The 16,620-nt window shown below is 37.9% G+C and overlaps 1 long non-coding RNA gene across 2 annotated transcripts in view; it reads right to left on the bottom strand.

The window, feature by feature from the left end:
- Window positions 1-428: 428 nt before the first annotated feature.
- Window positions 429-16,620, bottom strand: part of LOC137851751 (uncharacterized) — a 68,247-nt gene continuing 52,055 nt past the window's right edge. Inside the window, exons 1-3 of one of the 2 annotated variants that reach the window (XR_011093431.1) lie at window positions 6,634-6,803; window positions 6,162-6,279; window positions 429-3,043 (exon numbers count right to left, since the gene is read on the bottom strand). This is a non-coding gene — a long non-coding RNA (uncharacterized lncRNA). Of the gene's footprint in view, window positions 3,044-6,161; window positions 6,280-6,633; window positions 6,804-16,620 lie in introns of those variants that run through there. The other variant, XR_011093430.1, reaches the window with a different exon arrangement.

Genomic DNA, 16,620 nt, shown 5'->3' with positions numbered 1-16,620 from the left:
AGATGAAGTCACGTACATGTGACCCATTGTGGCAGAAGTTTGTATGGAGTGCAACATCATTGTATGCCAACTCACTGGCAGTAATAGCTTGGAAAGATTGAGAGGAACAAATAGTGGATGAATTGGCTGCCAACTCCAGCAGTATGAAGAAAGCCTCTCTTTTTCTCTGTGGGCTTGCATCTCAGCTGTGGAGGAACTGTACCAGGAGTTCCAGCAATTAAGAGGCCATGCCCTATTCCCCATTTGTACAGACCAGTATCTCAGCTATTAGGAGTAAGCATTCCTCTGATAAGGAGGAAGGATATAGTGGGTACACACCACATGCTACCCAGTGGTTCTACCTGTGTGACCACCGAGTGGACATGAGAAACTCAGATGGAAAAAATCTACCCCAGCCTAGAGGCGTGGGTACATGTGTTGCAAGAAAAACCACCACAAAAGTGCAACAGCAATGGAGCCAGAGCTGGCCTCAGCACACAGCAATCCAACATTGCACACCATCTCTCCTACCCTGAAGGACTGTTATGACAGATGGAGCCCAGAGCCATGGACTAAAACTCAACAGACATTTTAGGGTGGTGGCCAATAAGCCAAGGTAATGGTATCTGTATATATATATATATACAGATGGTATACATATATATACAATAAGCTAAAGGAAAGGTATCCGTATATTTATATATATATATATACACACACATATACATATATATGTATGTATATGTATATATATGAAGAAATGTGATTAATTAGGATTAATAAAAAGCATGGGACCTGAGCATGAAGTAAACAGTATAGAATAAGGGGTAGATATTGTCCTGGTTTCAGTTGAAATAGATTTATTTTCTTTATAGTGGTTGATATGTTGTTTTTAATTTAAGAGAAAAAAAAAGTGCTGATAACACACATTTTAGTTGCTGCAGATCAATGCTTGCACAGAGCCAAGGACTTTTCAGCTTCTTATACCACCCTCCCAGCAAGGAGGCTGAGGTGGACAAGAGGCTTGGAGGGTACAAAACCAGGACAGCTGACTCTGACTGACCAAAGGGATGTCCCATACCTTGTGGTATCATGGAGAACAATAATACTAGGGGGTTGGTGAGGGGCTGCCACTGCTCAGGGACCACCACTGCTCAGGGACCAGCTGGACATCAGTCAGCAGGTGGTGAAAAATTGCTTTGCACATCACTTGCTCTGTATATTTTTATACCAACACTGCCCTCCCTTTTCTGTCCTATTAAACTGTCTCAATCTCAACCAATGTGTTTTTAACTTTTTTCCTGATTCTCTTCACCATCCATCTGGAGGGGAGTGAGCAAACAGTTGTATGGTGCTTGCCTGCCAGATTAAGATAACACATGAGATGTTAGCAGAGATGAACTGCCTTCTCTACATGGTATCTAGTTCAATTCACAAAGCAGCTGAGCCTACATAAAATTGGTGAAAGTTTTCTATCAAAGTATGCAGTGGGAATGTTTTGTAGTTGGAATAAGTCAGTCTTTGGAGACTGCCAGAACAGTTCTGTTCAGCTAGTTAAATGAAAGAGTGAACATACTCTGCTTAAAAACAGTGAGAAACTCTAATCCTAGACACTGAAGGACAATCCCCTACTGTATCATAATTATTCCTGATTTTCTCTAATGAACAAAACAGGCTAATATTTGACTTGCTTTTTGAAATAATTATTTGATACCTCATTTTCTCATTTTTAATCAATTTCCAGAAGCATTCCCCCTTTCTCAGTCAGCTCTGATTTAGAAAGACAAAAGCCTGAGCAAGATCCACTTACCGTAGAATGAGGATGGAGTGCTTGAATATTCTACTTTCTCATTCAAAATTTTTTAGTTCTAAAAGCTTCCTACTTTCTCCTTTTATCACCTTTTAAGTCATCCACTCAGTAGCGAAAACTAAGCTTTGAAGCTGATTTCCAAATTATAGGCAACTAAGTCTTTACTTCAACTTCTAAGAAACCAGACATTTTCCTAAATGCAAAGAAATCAAAGCTCCACAGGCTAAGAACTTCAGTCCAGTTATTCTGCTACCTAACCAGATTCAAAGGCCTCTTATTTAAAAGGCCTCTTATTTAAAAGGAATATTCAAATGCAGATGGCTAAGCAGCACTAGGTCTGAAGCCTCAGTCCTTTATTTCCCTAAGCTTCCATGAACATCAATAGAAGTCTGAAGCAATATGATTCATGAAGACTGGCCCTTCATTCATTAGGCTTGAAACTCAGTTACCTTTTAATCCAAACTTCCAGTCCAAGATGCACATTTACTGAAGTGTCAGGAAAGAAGTTGTAAAAAGTTCCCAAGAATGAACAGCAGTTACATTTTAGGAGCCTAGAATTGAAGCGACAGTATTTTTGTTACGATTCCGTATGTGAAACTCATACTTAAACAGCATACATAAAGAAATAGATCATTCTTCTTCAAAAGTGACGTTCATAAAATTACTTCCAATCTTAAGTCTTCATTTATGCAAGCAGAGTCATTCAGTTCCTTAAGGGGGGCGGTTGGACAGAAAGTTTCTATTTGTGGTGGAGGAACTGGGAGAAGTTAGACTTTGTATATAGGTTTATTTTCTCTAAGATCAGTGAAATCATTAGTTTGGATTGATAATAACGCACACATATAAAAACTGTCTTTAAGAACTAGTTAGCATGTAGGAGTAGGTGAAGGCTGGCATACAAGCCCATCTTCCAAACAGATTTGCTCTTTTAGGAGATTTGGTGCTTTTCCAGGGCCCAGAACCTCAACCTTGCAGAGCATGCTGGAACTCACAGAGGTCTTGAAGTACTCCTCCTTGTTGCCCATCTACATAGGTATGAGGGGACTGAGAAGATCAAGGGAAATTACATGGCTCTGAGGACTCAGGTGAAGACGACTGAAGTCTGCAGGATATTCTCCTCAAAAGTCAAGAAGACAGGTTATGGCAGCAACATTCTGTCAGTCAACACAAATCCCTCTGCCCACTGCAGAGCCAAGATTTCTGCAAACAGTGATCTTCCAAGAGCAGACAGCTGGGAAGGTGTGCTGGTGCTACCTGAAAAAATTGGGCAACACATAGACACAATAGTTTTCATGAATAGAGTTCAGACAGATGGATAGAAAATTTTTAGGAAATAACAAAAAGTCCACATTATACATAAAGAAACTGCTTTCCTACAATAGTCTGAAACAGGATCAGTGAGACCTCAAAAATGGAGACATGGCAACTATCCAAAACGGACGTGGACAAAATCTTATTCAGACCATTGAAAGATGTTCCAGTCACATATTCATTCTTAAAGATGACTTTAGACACTTTAATATCTACTATAAAGCCAATACTGCATAGCACAATCAATCCATAACATCTCAGCATTTTATTATTATTTTTTTTTTATTGCTGTACAAGACAGGCCAACAAGGCAAGTAAAGGGTATGTAACACCCCTACGCAAACACACAGTAAAAAGATTTTTAAATGCTGAGTCAAAGTAAGTAAAATTGTTGAGACTTTGACCAGAGAAATTTTTTTTATAACAAAAAACTCCTTCAGTGAATTGCAGACTAGCAGATGCAGAATCTTACACATGTGATGGACATAAAAATAGGTGCCAGTTATTAGCTCTTCCTTTTTCATCGGTTTCCATGGTCATTTTAACAGAGCTGAAGTCTGTCCAAAACATGACAGTAGAGAGCTTTTCCATCAGAAATCATATCTGTCTAGACAGCTAACACTTTGTCCCTTTTTAAATTTTACTTCAGAAAGTAGAATTGTGTCAAGAACCTCACTTAATGAAATCCACAAAAACAGGTACTGAAGAAAGTTCTGTTTTTAAATGTATTTTTAATGAGTACTGCAAATTCTTGTTCTAGTATTCATTTTGCCCATTATTCTACATTTTGAATCACCTTATATAGAGGCATATGTATTTTACAAATGAAAAGTGTTCAGAAAAAGATTGATTGCTTCCTTTGAATAAATATAATTACGTTACTGTTTGAGTTTCTTCACAGTCTAAGTATATTTTGCAATAGTATGGATGTACCTAAATATACTCTAGCAATTTTTGCATCTCAAATCAAATATATGGCAATGATGGCACACATCACCACCACTTTATATAGTTTTACTTGGTAAAAAATCCCCATTCTTCTTATATTTAGATGAGCAAATACTGGACAGCATTAATTATGCATTTTTGTAACACACGCACACACCATTATTTCCCTTTTTCTTTCACTCAACCCCTTAGTGTGAAGGATTTCTTGAGAAACAACCAAACTTATAAAATCTATAGTCTCATATTTTGGTGATCAATACAAAGTTTCTAGCCTTGTAGTGAAAATGCCAGTAGAGTGACTAGCACTAGTGATCTGAAATAACAAATAGAACAAAGAAAAGAAAATAGGAAGGAAAAACAAGTTTCAGGTATACATAATCTACCTCCACGATTCATTAAATATCATTTATTCCTAGTGGGCTATTTTAGCTTAACATGCCTTTCAAGCTATTAGAAGGTGATGATGTTATTTTTCATATTGATATATGTTAATTTAGCATATTTTGCCTTTCCCTAACATAAGTGACTTTTCTTCCCAGTTTTATTGAAATAGGATCCTGTACTTGGGGAAAAACAGCACAAAAAACATGATCTTTCTTCAGTTCACAAAGTTCCAATACAGATTTAATTGAATTATGCAATCCAGGACAAAATAATTAAAAATTAATAAATCCTTTCTTGAAGCAAAGAAAAAGCGTTTTCATAATTAACTTCCTTAATCTCCAAATTATCTTCCAGTTACTCAAATTCCTGACTTTCAAATCAAGTACCATCTAAATCTTCTAATATTATTTTAAGTTGTACAGTGTTTATGTGGCAGGGTTGTGGTAGCTGGAGGTTTGCAGAGGTGGCTTCTGTGAGAAGAGATTAGGGGATGCCCTGATGTTCGACAGGGTCAGTTCCAGCCAGCTCTCTTCAAAACAGGTTCACAAGCACAGGGCACAACTGGACCACCAGCCACAGATATGGCAGCACTGTGATAACACATCTAAGAATTCATTTTATTTTTTTAATATACTTTGGGCAGTAGTTGAGAAAAGGGAGTGAGGGAAGAGGAGCAAGGAAAGTGAAACAACCCTGTAGACACCAAGGTAAGTGAAGGAGGGCTAATAGGTGCTCCAGGCACCCTCTGCAACTCATGGAGAAGGCCATGGTTGCTCCCCAGAAGAACATGGAAGAACACGTCAGAAGATATCCACACTGCAGCCTGTGGAGGACCACACACCAGAGCAGGTGGAAGTGCCCTGAAGGAAACTTTAGCCTGTGGCAAGCCCACACAAGCAGCAGGATTGAATTGTATCCCCTATGAGGGATCCAACATTAGAGCATTGGAAAAATGTGAGGAAGAAGATATGGCAGAGAGGAAGTGTTGTGGACTGATTGCAACCCCCATTTCCTCATCCTCTTGCTCTGCTTGGGGTGAAAGGGGTGTGGAAGCATGAGTCATGAACAAAGGAGCAAAGTTCAGCCTAGGAAGAAGGGAAGGTGTTATCAGTTCTGTTTTTGTCTGTCAGCATCCTGCTCTATTTTTATATAACTTAATCTTCCTCAAGTCAAGGCTGTTTTTGCCCATGATGGTAATTGGGAAATGAGCTCCCTGTCCTTTCATAGAACAGTAAGTGTTGTCCATCTTTTCTCTCCATCTTGCTAATGAGGAGTGACAAAGTGGCTGGGTGGGCATCTGGCAGCCAGCCAAGATCAATCCACCACAGTTTACCTTTATCTTAGTAATTACAATAACAGATTTAGGACTGGCATCTAAAAGCAACCAAAATGCTAGTGTTTACATATAATCTATTGACATCCAAGCTCATCTCCAACACCTTTAACCCCAAACCCAGCTAACTATCAATATAATATTAGCTATCACTAGCAAGCCTACTTCACATCAGGATCCGTTTTCTATTTGCAGTACTTTCAACCGTGTTCTACAGATTCTCTCATTACTGAAGACTAGTCAATTTGTAAGTAATATTCTTTAAATCTATGCCCTGATTTTTATCCCCACATCGAACAAGTATCAAATTACAGATATTAAGTCTCCATAATCAAGCAGAGTGTGCGTCAGTTTTCATAGCATTGTGAAAGGGAAATTACCAGTCTTCTCACCCACATGATTTTCAGCACTTTAAATCTTCAGTTTTCCCTTCCACTTCAGCTGCTGTCACTTCCACTTTCATAACCACTTCCATTAGCCATCTCCCTGCTTTAAGTTCAATGTCACCACCAGTCTAAAAAACAAAACAATCATTACATTCAAACAAATTAATCTCGACCCAAAGCAACAAACTGTCAGTTCTTGACACACTGTCCTCCTCACTTTGCTTTCTCCACATGACTTTGCATACATAAGATCATGTTAAGTTTAGGAATAGTATCTTACACATGAGTTCTTATACAACTTTTTAATAGTCTTATTTTTGGACATGGAAAACAGGTTATGATCCCCAGAATTCAAACAGTACAAACAAAATAGCAGGTAAAAAGTCCAGAGGACATGAACGCTTTGCACTATTGGACCTGTACTTCTCCATGAGGGCACAACTACAGGCAGATGTTGCAGGCAGGACAGCATCAAGTCTTACCCCAGTTAATTTACTGCCAGCCCACACATAGTTGTGACCAGAGGAGCTGGGTAGTGGCTGGGACCTCTACCCCACCCCAGGGGCACACAGACACCAGCCTTCACCCTCCCCAGTCCTAGCAGGGCAGAGGGGCAGGCGGCCATCACAGTGCTCCCACTACCCCACCTCACCATTCCCCAACGACCACTGAGGGCCACGCGCTCGTCTGACTGGGCATCTTTTGATGCCTGTCAGAGGTTTCTCCACCCACCATTTTTAGTTACCCCAGGTTGGCTGGGACCAGTTTTCCCCAGCACAGGGCAGTTTGTGCTGCCACCAGGTGCCACAGCAGCACACTGCTGCTTGCAGTTTACACTATGTTGGGGTTGCAGAGGAGGTAAGCCAGCTGCTTAGTCAGTTACCTATCAGAGTTCACAAAAACTGTTTCCAAGAACTCCAACAGCTACTTGTGTTGGGTCTGTCTGGGATGGAGACACCTTTCCCTGCAGCAGCCCACACAGTGCTGTGCTCTGCACTCGTAGCTGGAACAGCACTGATATCACTCCAGTGTTGTGTCTATTGCTGCATAGTGCTGGCACAGTATCAGGACTCCCTCCAAGCTCCCAAGAGCCAGCAGGCTGGGGTGGGCAAGTGATGGGGAGGGGACATCGCCAGGGCAGCTGAACTAAACCAACCAAAGGGATATTCCATAACACCTGATGTCACACTCAGCAATAAACGAGGGGACTCTCGTGGGGGAGGTGGCTGTTCCATTCCTTTTCCCTTTAATTCAATCATTCTCATATCAAACCTTGAGATCTTTGTGTTGTATTTTCTTCCCCTTCCTCTTTGGGGGGGAGGGGGGTGGGGAGGAGTGAGAGAGCTGTTGTGGTAAAGCTCAGCTGCCCACTTGAGTAAAACCACCACACTACTTCAAAGCATTGCATAACCCAAACTTTAAACCTGATCATTTCCTTGTTTTCTATAAGATAACAGAAGAAAATATCAAGTCTTGAAGTGTTGGAAACATACTGACTTAAGTTATCTTCTTCTCCTCCTCCCCTCCCTCAAGGCTGAATATTTTGCCAGCTTTCAAGGCTGATCAACGCAAAAGACAGCATGCCAATTCAGATACTGTCTGCAGGCAAAGGAGTGACCATGCATCAGTCATAGAGTGACATATTGTCGAGAACAGGAGCAGAATAAAGAAAGTGAACACATCTGAAAGGAGGTAGCATTTGCCTACTTGACGTAATAACAATCTGAGTGTGTTTACTTAATTTGTGGATTGATTGAAAAGAATCCTTGCACAGAAAATTTCACCTCTAATGTCATTTGTTTTCTCAGAGTGAGCGATGGAGTAAAAGAAGTTGCTATACTTACTGCAAAGAAAAATATTTCTCACCTTTTTAAATATATTTAAAATTATTTAGACAATCAGCAATCTCATTTCTCTGAAGGACAGATTATTGTTAAACATACTATTTACAGTACTGGAAGTACAGATGTGGTCTAGTTTTAAACAGCATTTTCAGTCGCATTAAATTATTTTCAAGGATAGTCTTGCTATGATTACTTGTTCTGAGGAATTTAGCACTCACCCTAGATTTTCAAGCTTAGAGGACAGAGATCAAGTTCAATTATATCTGAGAGCACAGTTTGTCGGTTTTAACATCAATGCAGTTACAGGACTTGCATTCTCTTTTCAGAGTGACAGGAAGAAAAGTTGCATTGGGACGAAGTTCAGGAATAAGTCTGAAAACAACACATCCATTGAGTGCCTTCCCAGGCCATGGAAGAAATGTGTTCAGATCAGTGAGAGATTAAGATGTGTTACTTTTCATGGTAACAGCAGAATCCAATTGCATTATTTTCCATCTCAAAGTATTTATGACAGAAGATAGTGGTAAAGGTGCAAGAGCTGTCTAAAGTCCATTTAAAAAAAATCTACTCCAAAATTTTTTTAGGGTTATCTGAAATAACTGCTAAGGCTATACAAAATAACTAACCACAAAAGCATCTATTGGAGTGAAGACTGAGTGTAAGATTCCTGAGTTGTCACCCATGCAGAAGAACTGCTTCTGAGGTACTCAGTATCAGACAGGAGAGAGCTTCCATTTAAGAAAGCAGTAGTTCTTAGCTACCTAAAGAAACACTGAAAGATGGCACAGTAACTGAATTGTTTTTAAAGAGAGATATCTATGGAACACCACTGTAGTATTTAACATCTTTCATTTATGACTAAATGTTTTATACTCCCTCCTTCCATTTGCATTTGAGAACATAATTTTTCATTTACAGTTCACTGATTAAAGAGTATCAATCTAATGCAACTGTGACAGTGACCTAGTCCTCTATTAGGTTTTACCAGCTTGTCACTCTATCAATTCAGATGTATTACCTTTTCCTATATCAGTTAAATCAAGGCCTGATTAAAAAATAGTCTAAAGTTTTGGTCAGTGAAACTCTCCTTTTAAGAAGACTTAAAATATTAAGGTAACTGTAAGGTTACCTTAATTCTTATGCTGTTTCACACATTCCAATTCAATACTGATAAATATTTCACTTTGATCATTACATGAACACAGCATAACTGTTATGAGGACGGGGGAAGTGTGAATAAACAAAGGCAGATGAGAAACTTGCACAATCTAACTAAAGATCAGAAATCTAGAGCAAGATTAAACTCATTATGAAATGTCTATCTTAAATGTATGCCAAGCTCTTGCATCCACTAATTCGCAATACAATCAATCTAGAAGCAATAGCATCACAATGTTACAGTCAAGAGTAAAAAGTCCTCAAAGAGCATGAGGAAACTTCAATCCTTTAGTTTGGGTAGTGTGTGGGGGAGAAGTCTTGATTAAGTATTGGACCTTTAAATCATACTTTCAGGCTTGCACATTGAACCAATTAAACGATCACCTCCAGGCCACATCCACCTGCTCCACTGGGGACTCCTCCACGGGCGGCAGCATGGAGATCTGCTCTGCTGTGCATGGGCTGCAGGGGGACAGCCTGTTCCACCAAAGGCCTCTGTACAGGCTGCAGAGGAGCTGCTGCTGCATGCCTGGAGCACTTTCTGTCCTCCTTCTGCACTGACTTTGGGGTCTGCAGGGCTGATTCTCACTCCTTGCTCTCCTAGCTGCTGTTGCACAGTAGTTTTTCCTTTCCTTAAATCTGCTCTCACAAAGATGCAAATAACATCACTTGTTGGCTCAGCCCTGGCCAGCAGTGGGTCCCTTTGTAGCCAGCTGAAACTGGCCCTTATCTAACATGGGGCAGCTGCTGGACTCTTCTCACAGAGGCCACCCCTGGAGCTCCTCACCACTACCAAAACCTTGCCACATAAACCCAATACAAAAGGTATTTTTGAGCAGAGAATGAGCAGAACTCACTGTCATTCTCAATATAATTTTTACGATCAGTTAAATGTGGTCATTACAGGGTTAGTCTTGAACATGATTAGGCAAGAAAGCAAGAGGAAAGAAGAACAGTCTGAAAGGGAACAAATGTAAATAGGGAGCAGGGAAAGAGAACCCAGAATACAACTTTCTTCACTGCGTAAGACCCAATTCATACTTGAAGGAAGATTGAAAGCATTACACAGTAGATCAAGCCAACTATCCTTAAGATAAATCAGGTAAATCAACTCATAAGCAACACAAGTTCCCACCAGAAAAAAAAAAAAAAAAGAGCAAATTATTCAAACCACCCAGATCTGAAATCAGTCTCAGTGACCCTTGTTCATATTCAAAAGGTAGCAAGAATAGCTAATTTTGTCCCTTCTTCTTGGTAATAGATTTGAGTCTCCAACACATTAGACTTCAAAACATTCATTGCTTCAGCTGAGGTCAAGGGAATGCGTCTTGAACCCTGATATCCTAGACTGAATCAAGCTATATACAATTACAGGTTATTTCTTACAAACTTCATCTTGTATTCCAACCTATGCCTTAGGGATTGCAGGTCTCTGCCTTTGGAAGGGTACTACAAGTACGTTAGGTCTGAACCAGACATTGCGATCACAAGAATTACATAAAAATGTTACGTCAATCTTTAAATAGGGTGCTAGCAGTGTTCAGAAAACATGTTAGGGTCATATCTCAAACACCAATCTGAGTAAGGACTCAGATTTGTAGACTGAAACAGAAATATACAGGAAAAAAGATTGTCACAGAGCTGAAGATTATAATAGCAGACAAGCAAGGAAGTGAAATTAAGTTTATGCTTAATTTTGTTTTGACTAGCTTTGCAGAATTGTTACTGAATATTTAATAGTCAAACGATTTCCAAGCATCACCTCAGTTATTTTTTTAGAGAACATACTACACTTATAAATACTAACATTAGTAGAAATTATTTGATTTCTTTTAAAGTATGTTTTAGTGTTCTTTTTCCAGGCCAGTATAATGTGCAATAATATGCCCTGCTATATTTTCCCAATGCACCATGGTGTAATTCTCATTCAGAAGGAATGATACATACAAAGCAAGTGTTTAATCTCTCATGGGCAAGAGGTCACTTTCATGGGAAATTCATTTCATAACAATTTCATATCTGTAATACTTAAGAATGATCTTCTAGGATCACAGAATGAAATAGAAATCTTCTTGGGAAATGATACTACATTTCTCCTTAAGATTTAGGTCATCTGTGTTTTGAAGAACTATGTTTCTGTCAGAATGTAAAGGTGTCCTTAGCGAATTGAAAAGGGCACAATAATAAAACTATCTGAACTGGGGAATGTGTGCAATAGGAAATAATTTCTGTAGGACACAATAGAATATAAATTAAAGGTTAGAAATGGAAGCATTATAACAACTTGTAAGGATAAGGTACCAGATGCGTATCACAAATTATCCTATTATAACAAGGGAAAATACGGAGAAAGGAGAAAAGGGGAAAAAAGATATTTGGAATGTAAGAGAAACTTATTTCTATAAATATCCTTTCTATGACCTCTGAAAACATTTCAGACCAAACTACTTTTTCCTGCTATTTTATATCAATGAGAAGGCAGTGAACACCTATAAGCAATATATGCTATTACTTTGGAATTCAGGATCACAAGATTGCTGTTAGCTCAAACTGATTCATTAGGAAATCTGTTAGATATATTGCTTTTTTTTTTTTTTTTAATTGCTCTGATTTCAAGAGTCTCATAATGAGTTTCATACAGAAGCATCAACTTAGAGGAACATGAAAGAAAAATTTAGAAGAGGTTTTGAGCAGGTTTTGAGAGGTATACATTAAAGGACTTAAGCAAGCTGTACTCCCTTGAATATACATATCCTACTATTTTTAACCCTAAAAGACTCAGCTCCAGCTATTAACTGTAGAAAAAGAAAACATTTGTTCTTTTCTTGATCTGAATGTTATAGCCTAGATTTAGAATAAAGGCAGTAGAAACAGAAAACACACTTACTTATAATGCTAAAGGTCACACTGTATCTGTCCCAGTTGAGAGTATTCTCCATATGAAACATATGTAAGGACAACAGAATAAAAATAAAAAGGTTAAAACATCTGTTTCTACATTGCAGTGTTTATATTGTATGTGATTTGTGTTCAAAACCCAATTTCTTCATTGTTGTAAACTGTTCAATAGGCTGTTGAGTACTGCATTTTTGTTTAATATAGCCAGTGTTCGATACTCAAATTTTTAACTTTAAACTACATTGGAGGTCAACACACCTGGGACACATTCCATCATCTGCTACAAATGTCCTTCTCTATCTTGAATGGATTTCTCAGTAAACAATAGGTCCCTGGTCCCAGAACAGAAGAGATATTTGTATGCCAGAACGGTATATCAAGCTTTTACTATAAATTGTAAGGATTCTCTCTTACTATAACTACAAAAGCCACAAAAGTCATAAAATGACAAAATAAAACAGGGAAGGAAAATGTTATTCATTATTCTTTTAAAGTGGACATTACTTGTGTTATAGCAAAAATCAAGCACTGAACAGCTTTGTCTTCATATTGCCTAATCACATTAATATTTCTATAAAGTTCTGTCTGATATATGTGCATATATACTATTAATAAAAACCATACTGCACTTACTAAAAACACTATCAGTCTGAAAATCAGACTGCTTTTGGCTAACACATTGCCAGTTCACATTGAATTATGAATTAATTTATGACAATGATATAAGCATTAAAATATGTATTTATCAGGCTCAGTCCCATAGCTTTACACTAAGCACTTTTATTATTAAGGTTTTTTGTTGGTATACCTCATACAGTCAATAGAGTTGTTCTGATTTATATTGTCCAAAAAAATGGCCCATGGCTATCATATGATTAAAGAAATTAAATTTGACAAAGTTCCAATATCGTTAATGGAATATTAAATTTTAAAAACAAGCCATGTAAGTTTTGTTGGGATTAAAAGATTCCTTCTGGGTATATATTTGATGGATAGCATATTCAGTGTTACTTTTTAAGCAAAAAAAGCTTATTTAATTGAGGTATTTTTAGTGTATTAGTAGGCTTCTATAAAGATTAACATTGAAAATGTAATAGCCAGAAGTAGAGCCTCAAACATAGGGCATTGGCCCCAGAAGGAATTTTTAATTGGCCATAATGCATTTTAAAGTGCCAGGAATGGCAGAGTCCATCAACTGAGAGATGTGGCCCATTCATGTCTGAGGACAACTTTTAACATAAAAATAAAAGGCTCTTAACTTCCTTTAGCTAGTAATAAAAGTTTTTTTTTTTTTGTCTTCTACCTTTCCATTCTTCTAATAGTCATGTGACAGTTCTAGTAACCATGACAGCTATGCCAAAAAAAAAGATATACACTACTTAAAAAAAAATAAAAATACATACTTTTTCCAGAAGCTTTATACCCCTTTTCATTTGAAAGTTACTCATATTTGCACAAAAAAAATCAGGCCCTATCTGAAAAGTAGTACAATTCTAAAAGGGCCAAGGCAATGTTAATTAGGAAACTAACAAGTTCTGCCTGGTGAATAAGATTTTTGAAGAATTACTGCAAGCACCAAGAATAATTTGCCTTTTTCAGTGTTTCCAATCAGCAGGGTTCATTACTTGCTGATTTTGAAGCCTATTAGCAGGCAGCATGCATGAATTAGGACATTGTTACCTATGCTTTCAAGCTGTATGAGGTAGAAAGTCATAAGATTAAGAGAAATTCACCTTCTGGTTAAAGACTTTCAAAAATGGTTAACTATCCCCCAGTTAATCTGGAAAATCCTTCCTTATGAAAGGGGACAACTGCAGTAGTTGTAGCTGGGGTGGGTGCTTCTTCCTGTCTGCCACTTTCCTGCCTCAGTCACCTCCTTTTCCCACTCCTTTTGGAGTGGGGAGTATCAGCATCTCAGCTTCTTCCCTTCCCATACAACCTAACTTGGTCAGATCTGGATTGCTTTTTTTTTTTTTTTTTTTGAAAAGAAAAAAAAAGTGCAAATAGAAGGTGCCGATATGATATGGGTGATGTGGATGTCATGCTTATGACAAAGGAATGCTATTGCATTGCTAGTCTCTTATTTGCAAATTACTGATTTTGGGAGAGGTGAAAGCAGATAAAGCGTATCATTCTCCCTTCTCATCACCATCTTTCTGTAACACCTTACATTTGTCTCCACTAATTCTTATCTACCAGCACTCATTTTTTCTAGTTTTTCCCATAACTGTGTTGGAAATCAGGCCAGACTCACTTCAATCTCAACTTTGAAGAAGTAAAAATACTGTTTCCCTGATTCTCTGGGGGAAAGCAGATGGATGGAGTTGCTCTTCAGCTCCCTCCCTTCCAACTACTTCCTGATTGATCCCTGTTGGCCGTGACAGCCCTGAATCATAGAAAATGGGTAAGGATTTTTTTTTTTTTAACCCACCAGAATAGTCTTTCCCAGCAGAACCAGATCAGCTATTGCACACATGACTACTGGAGAGACTTTTGGCTCAAGATGGACTATGCTTCACATGGAGAGTCTGAATGTCCTTATTATAGCATCTGAAAGACATGGTGGTGCTTCTGCTAAATAAATACCAAACCAAACAAATGCTGAAGTCCTGTCTATGGGACCTCCTGTACATGAAGATACCTTTGTTTTTTTTCAAGTTAAAAATTCTGCTTTTACCGCTCACTTTATTATGTGATCATGCACAAATCACAACCTTACTGGCAGAGTTTAATCTTGCATTATTTTGTTAAAGCAGCTGATTAGGGATGCATCTATCGAGTACCTTCATTGGTACCACAGCCTGTACTAAACCACTAATGATTACATTTTGTATCACCCTAAAATGCTAGCATATCTAATCAAGATGTTTTGTAGCTTAGAGTATATATTTCATCCTAAAGCACCCTAAAACAGAAAGGAACCCAAGGAGTAAAATGGCTAAACAACAGCCGTATCACTAATGATTTCATATGGTCCCAACAATTCAGAGAACTCAGAGCTCTATCTCAGTTTCAGCTGCTTAACAGGCCATAGCACTGTACACAATTTAAATTATCACAAGGATTATCTCAATCCATAACATGCTGGTTTCTGACAGATTTCTGAGTATCCATCAAACTTCGGGAAGGGTGTTTTTTCTTGCATCACTTATTTTCTAAGATAGAAGAGGCATTTTCAGAATTCCTTCACAAAATTTTTTACAAAGAAAAAGATCACAAGTTACAGGTAGGGCATACAACATCTGTTTTGTTTGTTTGTTTGTTTTTCCTTCCAATTGCCTTTAAAAAAATTTTCCTAGAGTGTGCAACAATGAAAATTAGACATTTTCACTTACTTCAGTTTTCACCTTTTACAATCAGCAAAATAATCAGTCTTCCTCTTTTTTTTTTTTTTTCCTCAAGGCATATTCCAGTAGACTAACACCTGCAGATCCATGTGCTGTCATTTAAACTCAAAGGACAATACTACATTTTGCATTGACTAATAAAGTTGTCTTGGACTGCAATTTACACTGGTCCCTGAATTAGTTTTAAAATCTCCCCTTCATAATATGTTACTGCTTTATCACCACATACTGCCTTGTTTGCAGTGCTTTAGTCAATTTTCAGCCCAACCAGTCTAAATGGAAAGTATCACTGACAAATATTTGTATAGATTATTTAAAAAAAAAAAAAAAAAAAAAAAACTGTTCTCTTAATCCCTTTTAAATAAGGAATCAGATATATAGTAAGTTTTCTTGCATTACAGTTCTACAAACCTTCATACCAACATGAAACCACAAGTTTTGAGTTTTGAATTAAGTTCACAGGGTTAAATTAATATTTACCTCAAGACATGTTTAAGCTTATAATAATGGATAACGAGAGAGTTCAATCATGCAAGACTAAGTTGAATCCTTTAGCAGTCCAATATTTCACTCAATTTCACTCAGTCATTGCAAATGTCCAGTGAAAACTGGAACAGGTAGAGGGCAAAAAGGACAGTCACTTAATTACACCCATTCCTGCTTTGACATTAGTTTAAATGAAGCAATGAAGCAGTAGTGATAGAGCCTCCTGAGTTCTTACTAACATAAGCTAACTTAAGTCAAACACTATTTTTTTCCCAACCAACACTGGAAATGCCATTTGCATTTTGCATATTCTCCCAGCTCTTAGTACTGTAAGTTTCTAAACTGAAAAGAGATTAAAGCTCTATGAAGATTTACAGTTTAATGGTTTAACTCTGTTCTGAAGTGGCATAAGTAACAGAGGGAACCCTGAAAACAGTGGAAATTCTTTGCAATGTGTTGGTGTTACCATAAGCAGCCAAGCAAATATTGGGGTGTTCTAGCAGCATGTTCCTTCATTCTGATATTACATGCTCTCAAGCAGTTAAATAAGCTAATATATCTTTAAAGCCTGCCTCTGGTTTATTTTACTGGGGGGAAGAAAAGTGATCAACAGCCATGGACTCAATTACATAGCGGGTTACAAGGTTTCTCTAGCCTCCTTTTTCTCCATGCCAATAACCTTTTGGGAAGCACTCCCTATTGCAGTCCAGGTATATCTTTTTCTCACTTCTGTTTC

The sequence above is a fragment of the Anas acuta genome, chromosome 2 (assembly GCF_963932015.1).
Source record: "Anas acuta chromosome 2, bAnaAcu1.1, whole genome shotgun sequence".
In the NCBI taxonomy this organism is placed as follows: Eukaryota; Metazoa; Chordata; class Aves; order Anseriformes; family Anatidae; genus Anas; species Anas acuta.
Note: the sequence above shows the minus strand (reverse complement) of the source record. Positions and strands in the feature narration are given on the sequence as shown.